At 38.3% G+C, this 12,020-nt stretch overlaps 1 long non-coding RNA gene across 4 annotated transcripts; it reads left to right on the plus strand.

Annotated features, from left to right (window-relative positions):
* Window positions 1–8,960: 8,960 nt before the first annotated feature.
* LOC124777514 lies at window positions 8,961–11,249 on the plus strand. 4 transcript variants are annotated; one of them, XR_007015741.1, is made up of 3 exons: window positions 8,961–9,048; window positions 10,157–10,389; window positions 10,663–11,249. It is a non-coding gene; the product is annotated as an uncharacterized LOC124777514 (long non-coding RNA). The 4 variants fall into 4 exon arrangements; XR_007015742.1 differs by lacking the exon at window positions 8,961–9,048 and adding an exon at window positions 9,450–9,619; XR_007015739.1 differs by lacking the exon at window positions 8,961–9,048 and adding an exon at window positions 9,729–10,017 and having other exon boundaries at window positions 10,663–11,248.
* The last annotated feature ends 771 nt before the right edge of the window (window positions 11,250–12,020 follow it).

Raw genomic sequence — 12,020 nt, forward strand, 5'->3', positions numbered from 1 at the left:
TGAATGGAACTGGCGTGGAGGAGGTGATCAGTGTCACCATTTAGTATCAGTGTCTCACTTACCATTTCGTACCTTGCAGAGCACAATTATACAAATGTAAATGTAGAAAGAAAACATTTAAAGAAAAACAGATTATGATATTGCACACACTAGTCGTTTCTCTTCTTCATACCTTTACTTAAAATAATCATTTAAAAAAATTCTCACCATGTCAGTAACAATTTCTGCAGTTTGTGGGAAGCGGGATTTATTTTATTTATTTATTATTATTGGCCCTGTAGATCATATAATTTGTACAGCAAAACACATCATGATATAGGACAAGTCAATTTGAAAATTATGTTGAGATGGTGTATGGTGTGAGATGACAGCAATGGTACATAACTCACATGGCAGAATATATAGGATATATAGACAAAATATAAAAAGGTGGTGTGTGATGAGAGATGTCAGTGGTGGTACATACTACATATAGCAGAGTACTTTTAAGAGATACAGTCAGAAATGAATAACAAACAATAATTAAATTATCTTACATTGTAGAAATACCTAAAAGTGAATAAACAGCTTATTACAAGTAATTAAAATTTTGTGGTACATACTTCACACAGCAGAATATATGTATGAGATACAGACAGAATGTAAATAGGCTAAGACACAATGATTAAAGTATCTTACTAAGTAGAGATAACCACAAGTGAATAAACAGCTTATTCACAGTAATTAAAATTTTGTTTCAAGGAATTCATGTACAGAATAGAAACAATGATTTAGTAGTAGGCCTAATTTCTTTAATTTAGTTTTCATTATTTTTGGGTTTTTGCTTGTTTTTATGTCTGTTGGGAGGTGGTTGTATATTTTTTTTGCCCATACACGTAACCCCATTCCCATATAATTTTGTGCTGTGAGCTATAATTTGTAATTGGGTGTCATTTGTGTGGCGGTCTGCATTTCTGTGGAGGGATTCCAGGTGCTGTACTGTAAAACAAGCTAGTTCCATTATATAGAGGCATGGCAGTGAGAGGATTTTTAACTGTTGAAACAGTGGTTTACAGTGTTCAGTTCTTTTTTTACATTTCATTATTCCTACCACTTGTTTTTGTAACTTGAAAATTATGAGAGAATCAGAGCTATTTCCCCAGAAGATTAGACCATACCTCAAGACAGACTCAAACAGGGCATGGTACACCAGCTTCAAGGTATCTACACTGGTTGTGTCTTTTAATGATCTTAATAGATAACAGGTTTTATTAAGCTTTTAGGACAGTGCCTCAATATGTGGTTTCCAGTTTAGAGTGTTATTGATGGTAAGTTCTAGAAATTTTGTGTCCTGCCTGCTTGTAATGTCATCTTTGCCAACAACTATAGCTGTCTTGAAGTGGGTAAGATTTTGTCTAGTGTGGAAGTTCATGCTTACAGTTTTTTGAGTATTTATGAGTAACCTATTTGCTTCAAACGAAGATTGTAATTGACAAGTAGTTTCATTGACTGCATCTTGCAATGTGTCACTCCTACTAGTTATCAGGATATTTGTGTCATTGGCATACAGAAAGGAGCTGGCATTTGGTATGTGACTGGGAGATCATATATGAACAATATAAAAAGCACAGGGCCAAGAACAGAGCGCTGAGGGACGCCATTTGTTGTATGTAGTGTATCTGACCTGCAATGCCTGGGAGTCTTTGACTTTCTTATTTCTACATATTTCTTTCTTTCACTGAGGTAGCTACAGAACCAATTGTGGGCTACACTTCTATTCTCATACTTCTAGAGTTTCATAAGCAGCAGCTTGTGTCGAACATGTCAAATGCCTTGGACTGATCAAGAAATATACCAACAGTGGGTTGTTTAAGGTCAACAAAACGTGAGCACTTTTCTAGAAACGCATACAAGGCATGTGTGGTGGACATATTTTTCCGAAATCCATATTGGGATGATGTGATCATGTTGTCAGAATTAAAATATATTTCTAATCTAATTGGCATACAGTATTCAAATAGTTTTGAGAAGGCAAATAGTATAGCAATTGGCCTATATTTTTCTATGTCCGTTTTCTCTCCCTTCTTGTAGAGATGTATAATTTTAGCAAGTTTTAGCTAGTTTGGAAATGTTCCCTCTAGAAATGAGGTATTTGTGATATTTGACAGGAGTCCACTGATGCAATTTGAACACTTGTGAAGTAAGAAGCAGGGTATCATATCATGCAGTGCAGAATAAATCTTTTTAATTCTTTTTTAAAATAATATCTACAATTTCAGATGGTGTTGTAGGAGATAGGAAAAAAGACTATAGTTTTTGAGATGAGTGTGTACAGTGTTTGGAGAGTTAGTCAGGAGATTTTTGGGAAGAGAGTGTACAGTATTTGAAGAGTTGGTTAGGAGATTTCCGGAAATTTCTAAAAAATAGCTGTTGAATTTATTGCCAATTTTATATGCATTTTCAGTCTGTCATTCTATATTTAGTGGTGATTTTATCTTCTATCCTTAACTTTCTACCAGTCTGTTCATTTACTATACCCCAGATGGTCTTACATTTGTTGGAAGAGCACCTAATTGTTTCATCATTATGAGCTTTTTTAGCCCATTTGATAACTCTCCTGTATGTGGTTTTGTAATTTTTATAGTATATCTTGAACTCTTTGGATTTGCCGCTGTCCAGGTTGCTAAGTCTGTGCAGCAGCCTCATCCTTTCTGATGAAGTTTTAATACATTTTGTGGCCCAAGCATTCTGTTTTTTGTTAGTGATAGTCTTTGTTTTCTCTGGGAAATGGCAATTAAAGTAATAGTCAAATCTCTGCAGAAAATTGTCATATTTTTCATTTGTAGTCAAGGAAGTAAATGCAGTTTGCCAGTCTTCATTCTTTAAGCTAAGTACAAAGTTATTTAGGTTATTGTCACTATAACTCCTACACTTAATAACTGTTTTTCCTGTTTGGGAGTACATTGAGTGGTGGATTAAAATGTATTGTTAGTGCACTGTGATCTGAAAAACCAACACCTATAATTTTTAGAGTGGAATCAGTGTTAGTACCAACCTGATCAAGACAGCTGTTTAATCTCGTTGGACATATAACTTTAACATTTATGTTGAATGATACCATTAAATTTACAAATTGCGACTTTTGAGCAGATTCTTCAAGGAAATAAATGTTGAGATTACCACATATTATTATATTGTTTGGGTTATTGTGACATGCTTTTTCTATCATTAGTGAAAAGTTTCTGACGAAAACAGAAAAGTTACGACTAGGTGATCTATATACACACATCATATACATATTTAGGTTGGCAAGTACTAACCCAGCTATTTCAATGTCTGTGTCTAAGCAATACAATTCAAGGGATAGAAAGGTTCACAGCTAATGCTATTTCTAATCTAGAGACAAGTTCCACCACCTTTGTAATTTGTCTTAGAATAGTGGTGAACTAATCTAAAGTTTTGAATATACTGGTAAGGTAATTCTGACTCTTTTAGCCAGTGTTCACTAATATACAGTAAGTGCGTGTCTGACAAAACATTAGTATCACTCGTAAGAATTTCAAGTTCACATACTTTATTTCTCAATCCTTGTACATTGTAACAGTGTATGTTAAGGTTGTCACATTCTTCTATTTGAGGAAGATTTATGTCTGCTGTGTCCTCTTGCGAAAGAGGTGACTTGACCATAAAAAATCTTCATCATTAGCTGACACTTTTTTTTATTTTTCTTGACGATCTTCTCGGAGATGCCGATGGTAAGCTGCTGCCGTGTGAATGAATGACTTCTTACTGTACCCAGCTTCGGAACTGTGACAACCAGGGTGGCCCTGATGCAGGGACTGCGCTACCTGGAATTTCCAGGGCTCCAGACAAGCCACATTCCTTTGAGGCTCATTCCAGCCATTGGTGGCAATATTGTCGGCAACGCTGGCTCTTCGCTGCTGTATTCCCCTCGCACACTACTAGCATAGCCACAGTTTGAAAATGCAGCAGCTTTGAAATAAAGATTACATTACAATCGATTTTAAGGTCAATTCTCCCGTTTTTTTTAGCTTCGACAATTTTTTGAAAGGGGGGGGGGGGGGTTTCAATTCCCAACCTCCCCCCCCCCCCCCCCAGGCTACGCCCATGTATATGAGCAATTACCAGACCATAACAAAGGACACTTTCAGGTTATATTAAAATGTCATGCCAGTGTAGACATTGAATTAAAAATCAGCATTAGACAGTCATGGAAAAAGAAATTGTACACAATTCCTGCCATACACAATGGAATTATTGAATCATGTAATGTGATAATTCTTGAGAAATGTGTTGCTGTGCTCTTCAGTCTGAAGAGTGATTTGATGCAGCTCTCCATGCTACTCTATCCTGTGCACGCATCTTAATCTCTGGATAGCAACTGAAACATACGTCTTTCTGATTCTGCTTACAGCATTTATTTCTTGGTCTCCCTGTGCGATTTAACCCCCCTCCCGCCCTTTATTTTCCTCCAATACAAACTGGTGATCCCTTGGTGTCTCAGAATGTGTACTTTATCAACTAGTCCCTTCTTTTAGTCAAGCTGTGCCACAAATTTCTTGTATCCACAATTCTATTCAGTACCTGCTCATTAATGACGTGATCTTCTCATCTAGCTTTCAGCATTCTTCTGAGCCCCTCATTTCAAAAGCTTCTATTCTCTTCTTATTTAAATTGTTTATCATCAATGTTTCATTTCCATACATGATGACACTACAGACAAATAACTCCAGAGGACATTTCCTAATACTGAAGTCCATATCTGTCTCTTCTTCAAAAATGCTTTGCTTGCCATTGCTAGTTTACATTTTATATCCTCTTTACTTTGGCCATGATCAGTTATTTTCCTGCCTAAATAGCAAAACCTGTCTACCACTTTAGATGTCTCGTTTCCTAAGCTGTTTCCCTCAGCATCACCTGATTTTAATTCAGCTATAGTCCACTACCCTTGTTTTGCTTTTGTTGGTGTTCATCTGACATCCACCTTTCTTTCAAGATGCTGTCCAGTCTGTTTAACTGTTCTTCTAAGTCTTTTGCTGTCATTGACAGAATTGCAATGCTATTGGCAAATCTCAATTTTTTAATTTCTTCTCCCTGAACTTAAATTCCTACTCCAAATTTCTCTTTGGTTTCCTTTACTGCTTGCTCAATGAACAGATTGAATAACATCTGGGATACGTTACAACTATGTCTCACTCCCTTCTCAACCATTGCTTCCCTTTCATGCCCCTTGGCTTGTATAATTAATGTCTGGTTTCTGTACAAGTTGTAGACAGCCTTCTGCTCCCTATATTTTACTCCTGCTACCTTCAGAATTTCAAAGAGAGTATTCCAGTCAACACTGTCAAAAGCTTTCTCAAGTCTACAAATGCTATGAATGTAGGTTTGCCTTTCCTTAACCTATCCTTTAAGATAACTCATAGGGTCAGTATTGCCTTACTTGTTCCTACATCTCTCCAGAATCCAAACTGATCCACCCCAAGATCTGCTTCTGCCAGTTTCTCCATTCATCTGTATAGAATTCGTGTTAATATTTTGCAACTGTGACTTACTAAATTGTTAGTTCAGTAATTTTCATACCTCCCAGCAACTGTTTTTTTAGGAATTGTAATTATCACATTCTTGTTGAAGTCTCATCTTGTACCCCAGATGGATGTTATGTCATGACTGGCTCTTCCAAAGCTATCAGTAATTCTGACAGGATGTCTACTCCTGGGGCCTTGTTTTGACTCAGGTCTTCCAGTGCTCAGTCAAGTTTTTCACATGGTATCATACCTCCCAACTGATCTTCATCTACATCATCCTCCGTTTCTATAATATTGCCTTCAAGTTCAGCTCCCTTGTATAGAACCTCTATCTACCCCTTCTACCCCTCAGTTTTCTCTTCTTCACTTAGGACTGGTTTTCCATCTGAGCTCTTGACATTCATAAAGCTGCTTCTTCTTTCACCAAAGGCTTCTTTAATTTTCCTGTAGGTGTACCTCTCTTTCCCCAAGTGAAATGCGCTTTTAAATCCTTGCGCTTTTAAATCCTTCCATTTGTCCTCTAACTATTCCTGTTTAGTCAGTGTGCACTTCCTTCCAATCTCATTTAGTACATGTTTGTATTCCATTTTGGCTTCTTTCTTATATTTTTTCCTTTCATCAGTTAAATTCAGTATCTCCTGTGTTATCCAAGGATTTCTACTAGGCCTTGTCTGTTTACCTATTTTTTTCTCAGCTGCCTTCACTATTCATCTCTCAATGCTACCCATTGATATTCTACTGTATTCCTTTCCCTTGTTGTAGTCAACTGTTGCCTAATGCTCCATCTGAAACTTTCCTGTGTCTCCAGGTCTCTTCCACATGTACAACCTTCTTTTATGATTCTTAAACCAAGTGTTAGTGATGATTTAATAATTCTATATGCAGAATTCTACTGGGTGCCTTCCTCTTTCATTCATTTTCCCTAGTCCACATTCACCTACTATTTTTCCTTCTCTTCCTTTCCTACTATTCCAGTCCCATCATAATTAAATTTTCATCTTCTCTACCTATCTGAATTATTTCTTTTATCTTATCACACATTTCTTCAATGTCCTCTTCACCTGCAGAGCTAGTTGGTGTATAGACTTGTGCTACTGTGGGTCATATGGGCTTCTTGTCTGTCTTGACCATGTTAACGTGTTCAGCATGCTGTTCCTATTAGCTCACTTACATTCCTGTTTTCTCATTCATTATTTGTATTTATTACCCAGTATTCATCTGACCAAAAGTCCAGTTCCTCCTACTACCAAACTTCACTAATTCCACCTATATCTAACTTCAACCAATCCATTACCGTTTTTAAAGTTTCTAACTTACCTACCTGATTATAAGATCCAACTTTCCACACCCTAATTCAGAAGAATGCCAATTCTGTTTTTCCTGGTGATGACATTCTCATGAGTAGTCCCTGTCTGTAGATGTGAATGAGGGACTATTTCACCTTTGGAATATTTTATCTAAGAGTAAGCTATCATCATCTAACCATACGGTAGAGCTGCTTGCCGTTGGAAAAAATTACAGCTGTAGTTTCCCCTTGCTTTCAGCAGTTCACAGTACTAGTATAGCAAGGCCGCTTGGTAAATATTACAAGGCCAGATCAGACAATCATCCAGACTGTTTCTCCTGAAGCTACTGAAAGGGCTGCTGCCCTTCTTCAGGAACCAGACGGCCTCACAACAGATACCCCTCCATTGTGGTTGCACCTAAGGTACGGCTGCCTGTATTGCAGAGGCACGCAAGCCACTCCAGTGACAGTTAGGTCCATGTTTGATGGGTAAACACGTAGAAAAAGTAAATAAATATGTTTACTGTATTATTTTACGAGACTGCTAAAATCAGTAGGATAGAGGAGGCTGCTATGTGTTTGGTATGTTAACTTGGAATCACAGTTGCTGGGGGAAGACATCCTACAATTCATTCTCTTAGCAGATTTATCTGGAATAGATTTCTGTTTGAAAATCTGTAAGAAGTTGGTGTAGATACTTGGTATGTAAGAGTGCAAGGTTATGATGGGGCTCCATCAATGTCAGGGAAACTGCAAGGAATGCAAGCTGTAGTCAGAGCAGCCTACACTCTACAGCCACTATTCAGCTCACTTTCTTAATGTCGCTGTATCTGCACCTGCTAAAATTCGGCCAATCAGAAACTCGTTATGGACTATTAGAACAGCTCTTAACCTTCTTAGGTACCTGAAAAGGAAAAGTATCCTTTCAGATTGCGCTAACAATTGTGATGGATCACCAAGTGCAAAACTCTGACAAAGGTTTGCAACATGGTAGATGGAAAGATTTGATGCTGTCACTGATTTCTTGGAGCTGCTGGAGCCATTTACTGAAGCACTGGCAGTTATATTGGGTTCGCCGAAAGATTCCTCTCACACAGCCACAGAGATAAACTCTTTAGGGTCTAAAGTGTCCAATTATTCTGCAGTGTGAATTTGTCATCCCTCCCTTAGTAATAGAGTAATAGCTTAGTTGTTTTCATTTGGTTGTACTTTAAACAGAATTCTCCAGAAAGCAACACTGTGTTTGAGTGGAGCAATGAAAGTAGCTGAAGACACTAGAGAACAATTGAAAGTTCTGAGGTCTGATGCTACAAAAACTTTCAGGACTGTTTCTGAGAGAACAACTGAAATTTGTCAACAGTTAGGTATCTCAGTCTTAGTTCACCAGGTGGTTAAGATCAAAAGGGACAGACCAAGGTACTTCACATGTGATCCTGAAGAGTACTACTGAATGGTGATCTTTATCCCATTTTAGCTTTTTTTCTCACAGAGTTAAAGTTTGTAGAATGTAAGAAGGTACTGTTTGGATTTTCTACATTGTTCCCAGTTTCAGCGAGTAGCGCGGCGGAAGTCCTTATCAGCGCTCATTAAAAACCAGAAGCGCATTTTGATAGAATTAAATGATAAGAGCGCTATTTCTCCATAAGAATAACACAGACCGGAAATGAATTCTTCTGCAACACGGGTCAAGTAAATATAAGGCACGCTGAAAATTTCTAAGTCCGAATCAAGGTCACGCGCAGTGACAACAGCACAGCGCCACGCGGTGACACGCGTACAGTGCCAGAGACTAAGTCCCAATCAAGGTCACGCACTTTAACACGCGTACACTAACCAATAACGTATTCTTCAAATGCAGTGAGGCCATTCTCTAGGATGTGTGTTACGCGTCTGACTGCACGTGACCTTGATTCGGACTTAGAAATTTTTCAGCGTGCCTTATATTTACTTGACCCGTGTTGCAGAAGAATTCACTTCCGGTCTGTGTTATTCTTATGGGATTTAGCGCTCTTATCGTTTTTTTTAATCAAAATTCTCTTCCGGTTTTTAATGAGCACTGATAAGGACTTCCGCCGCGCTGCTCGCTGCTTGGAGTCACTGTGCGCCGAGAAGGCGGGACTGCAACGTAACACGGGTCCTAGTATTACGAGACCCGTGTTGCAGAATAATTCATTTTCGGTCGTTTAGTGTGTTCTCGTTGTGGGTTGCAGGGGTTAGGACCCCTGGGGAGGTGGGCAGGTAGTGTTTGTATTAGTTTTCTAATGTTTTTGTTTGTGTTTGTATTAGATGTGCGTTTCGTAAACTATTGTTGTGTTTAAAGTTTGATTGTGGTCGTTATTGGTCTGACTGCGCGTGACCTTGATTCGGACTTAGAAATTTTTCAGCGTGCCTTATATTTACTTGACCCGTGTTGCAGAAGAATTCACTTCCGGTCTGTGTTATTCTTATGGGATTTAGCGCTCTTATCATTTTTTTTAATCAAAATTCACTTCCGGTTTTTAATGAGCACTGATAAGGACTTCCGTCGCACTGCAGGCTGCTTGGAGTCACTGTGCGCCGAGAAGGCGGGACTGCAACACAACATGGGTCCTAGTATTACGAGACCCGTGTTGCAGAATAATTCATTTTCGGTCGTTTAGTGTGTTCTCGTTGTGGGTTGCAGGGCTTAGGACCCTAGGGGAGGTGGGCGGGTAGTGTTTGTATTAGTTTTCTAATGTTTTCGTTTGTGTTTGTATTAGATGTGCGTTTCGTAAAATATTGTTGTGTTTAAAGTTTGATTATGGTCGTTATTGGTCGCACCAGACCGCTGGTGAGATTTTTTTTTTAATGGATTAAAAGAACTTAACATCTTGTTCTCTTTTAGGTTAAGATGTTATAACCTCAATAGAATAAGAACCTCAAAGTCCTGCTCAGACACACAGCCGAAGGCCATCCTAGAGAGAAAACTGACTCTAAGCCGCGAGCAGCGCGGCGGAAGTCCTTATCAGCGCTCATTAAAAACCGGAAGTGCATTTTGATAGAATTAAATGATAAGAGTGCTATTTCTCCATGAGAATAACACAGACCAGAAGCGCGCAGTGACAACAGCAGAGCGCCACACGGTGACATGCGTACAGCGCCAGAGACTAAGTCCCAATCAAGGTCACACACTTTAACACGCGTACACTAACCAATAAGGTATTCTACAAATGCAGTAGCGTCTTTTCGGTCTGTATTAGAGTTGTCCCTGATGAAATATTGTTATCTTTAAAGTTTCATTGTGGTGGTTATTGGTCGCGCCAGACCGCTCGTTAATTTTTTTTTTTTTTTAATGAATTAAAAGAACTTAACATTTGTTTATTTTTAGGTTAAGATGTTATAACCTCAATATAATAAAAACCTCAAAGTCCTGCTCAGACGCACAGCTGTAGTGAAGAATGAGAAGAATTCAAGGCCTTCATTGAATTTTACATTGAAGATACGAAATGTGGAGTTGAAGGCATTCAGTTCTTCCAGAATTACATTTACAGAGGAGAAAAATTGTTAAAGAACATTCTAGACTTTCATCTGCCATGGAAGCACGGCAGTTATGCAACAAAGGTATGTATCCAAAGACCAAAAAGCATCTGAAGATATTAGTCACACTGCCTGTAACTATAGCCACAATAAAGAGGTCATTCTCCACTTCAAAGAGAGTCAAGACATATCTGCAAAATTCATTAGGACAGGCAAGTTTTGAAGTTTGATGCCTCACATTACATCATACAACAATTATTTTATTGTCAGTTATTAATATTTACAAGCTCTACAAGTAAATAATGTGTGCGGCTGTATTAGTCCAATTACAATGCAAACTGTGTTTTATCATTCCAGAAATGACTGAATGGAGTAGTCCTCTTGTCCATTCATTGTTCAGTCTCTATTACACGGTTGGCTGTGATAGACGACCATGCCAAGAGAAAGAAGAAACTGGGTACTGGTACCATTACGTCATTATAGGAAACTTGCTTATTATTTTCTGGTACTTTTGTTTTACTTTTGATTATTTTTAGCCGTGATGTATTTATCTATTCATCTGTAGAACTATACACTTGCTATGGATGTTGTCAATGCTTCACATAATGTTTCTTATATTTGGACATAAAAATTTCTAGGATAAACACTTTTCAGAAACACTAATCCTCGGCTTGACTAATGATTAGCCCCTGGTGACATGTTTTGTAAAGTGCTTTGTTTCCAGATCAATTGTGCTAAGAAAGAAAGCATTTGAAGTGGACTGTCACATAGCATGCAGTTTATAGGTGCTAAATACTAACAATTTACTTAGTGACTTGCATCTACTCAATGTGTGTCACAATTATTCTACTACACTCTTTCATTTCCATTAATTCACACAGGAATTTTCAGTAACTACAACCTGTGTTTCATTTGTAAACATTGAAACAGTTTATGACAGTTCAGCTGCTGATTTTTGGGATACTGGTCTAAAATGAACATCTTGTACTTGAACAGTGCTGAACCCCCCCCCCCCCCCCCCCCAGAAGATACCATTCTCTACTCCCCCGTCATTAAACCTAACTTAGCCACATATGTACATAAGCATAAAGAAAGAAAATCTTAGAGAAGTTTTTGTTCATTTCAGTTACCATTTCCAATCCACAATCATTTGTGTTTGTATTTGTATTTTTTATTTGTTCTAGTAAATCTTACATGTACAGTATGAGGGGGGACCCAGAAGAAACCGGATTGTTGTCATAAAAAATTTATTGATGAACCTTTTTACAAAATTACTTCAGTCACCTACAAAATACTCTCCATTACATGTGATGCACTTGTCAAGTCTCTTTTCCCACTATTGGAAGCATGTTTGGAACTCTTCAAGTTTGATATTGTCCATTACCCTTTCCAGAGCTGTTCTTACCGCCTCCACATCGTCATAACACACCCCTTTTAGCGTTTTTTTCATTCGTGGAAATAGGAAAAAGTCGCATGGGGCTAGGTCCGGCGAATACAGAGCGTGGGGAACAACAGACCACCTCTGAGATGCCAAATATTGGGTCACTCGTAAGGCTGTGTGTGCTGGAGCGTTGTCAAGATGCAGAAACCAGTCACCTGATCGCCAAAGTTCCAGGCATTTCCTCCTCACATCCTCTTGCAGACGCCTTAAAATATCCAAGTAAAAGTGCTGGTTAACAGTCTGGCCATGGGGTATGAGTTCCCGACGCACAATT

This window comes from Schistocerca piceifrons, chromosome 2 (genome assembly GCF_021461385.2).
Source record: "Schistocerca piceifrons isolate TAMUIC-IGC-003096 chromosome 2, iqSchPice1.1, whole genome shotgun sequence".
NCBI classification, from domain to species: Eukaryota; Metazoa; Arthropoda; class Insecta; order Orthoptera; family Acrididae; genus Schistocerca; species Schistocerca piceifrons.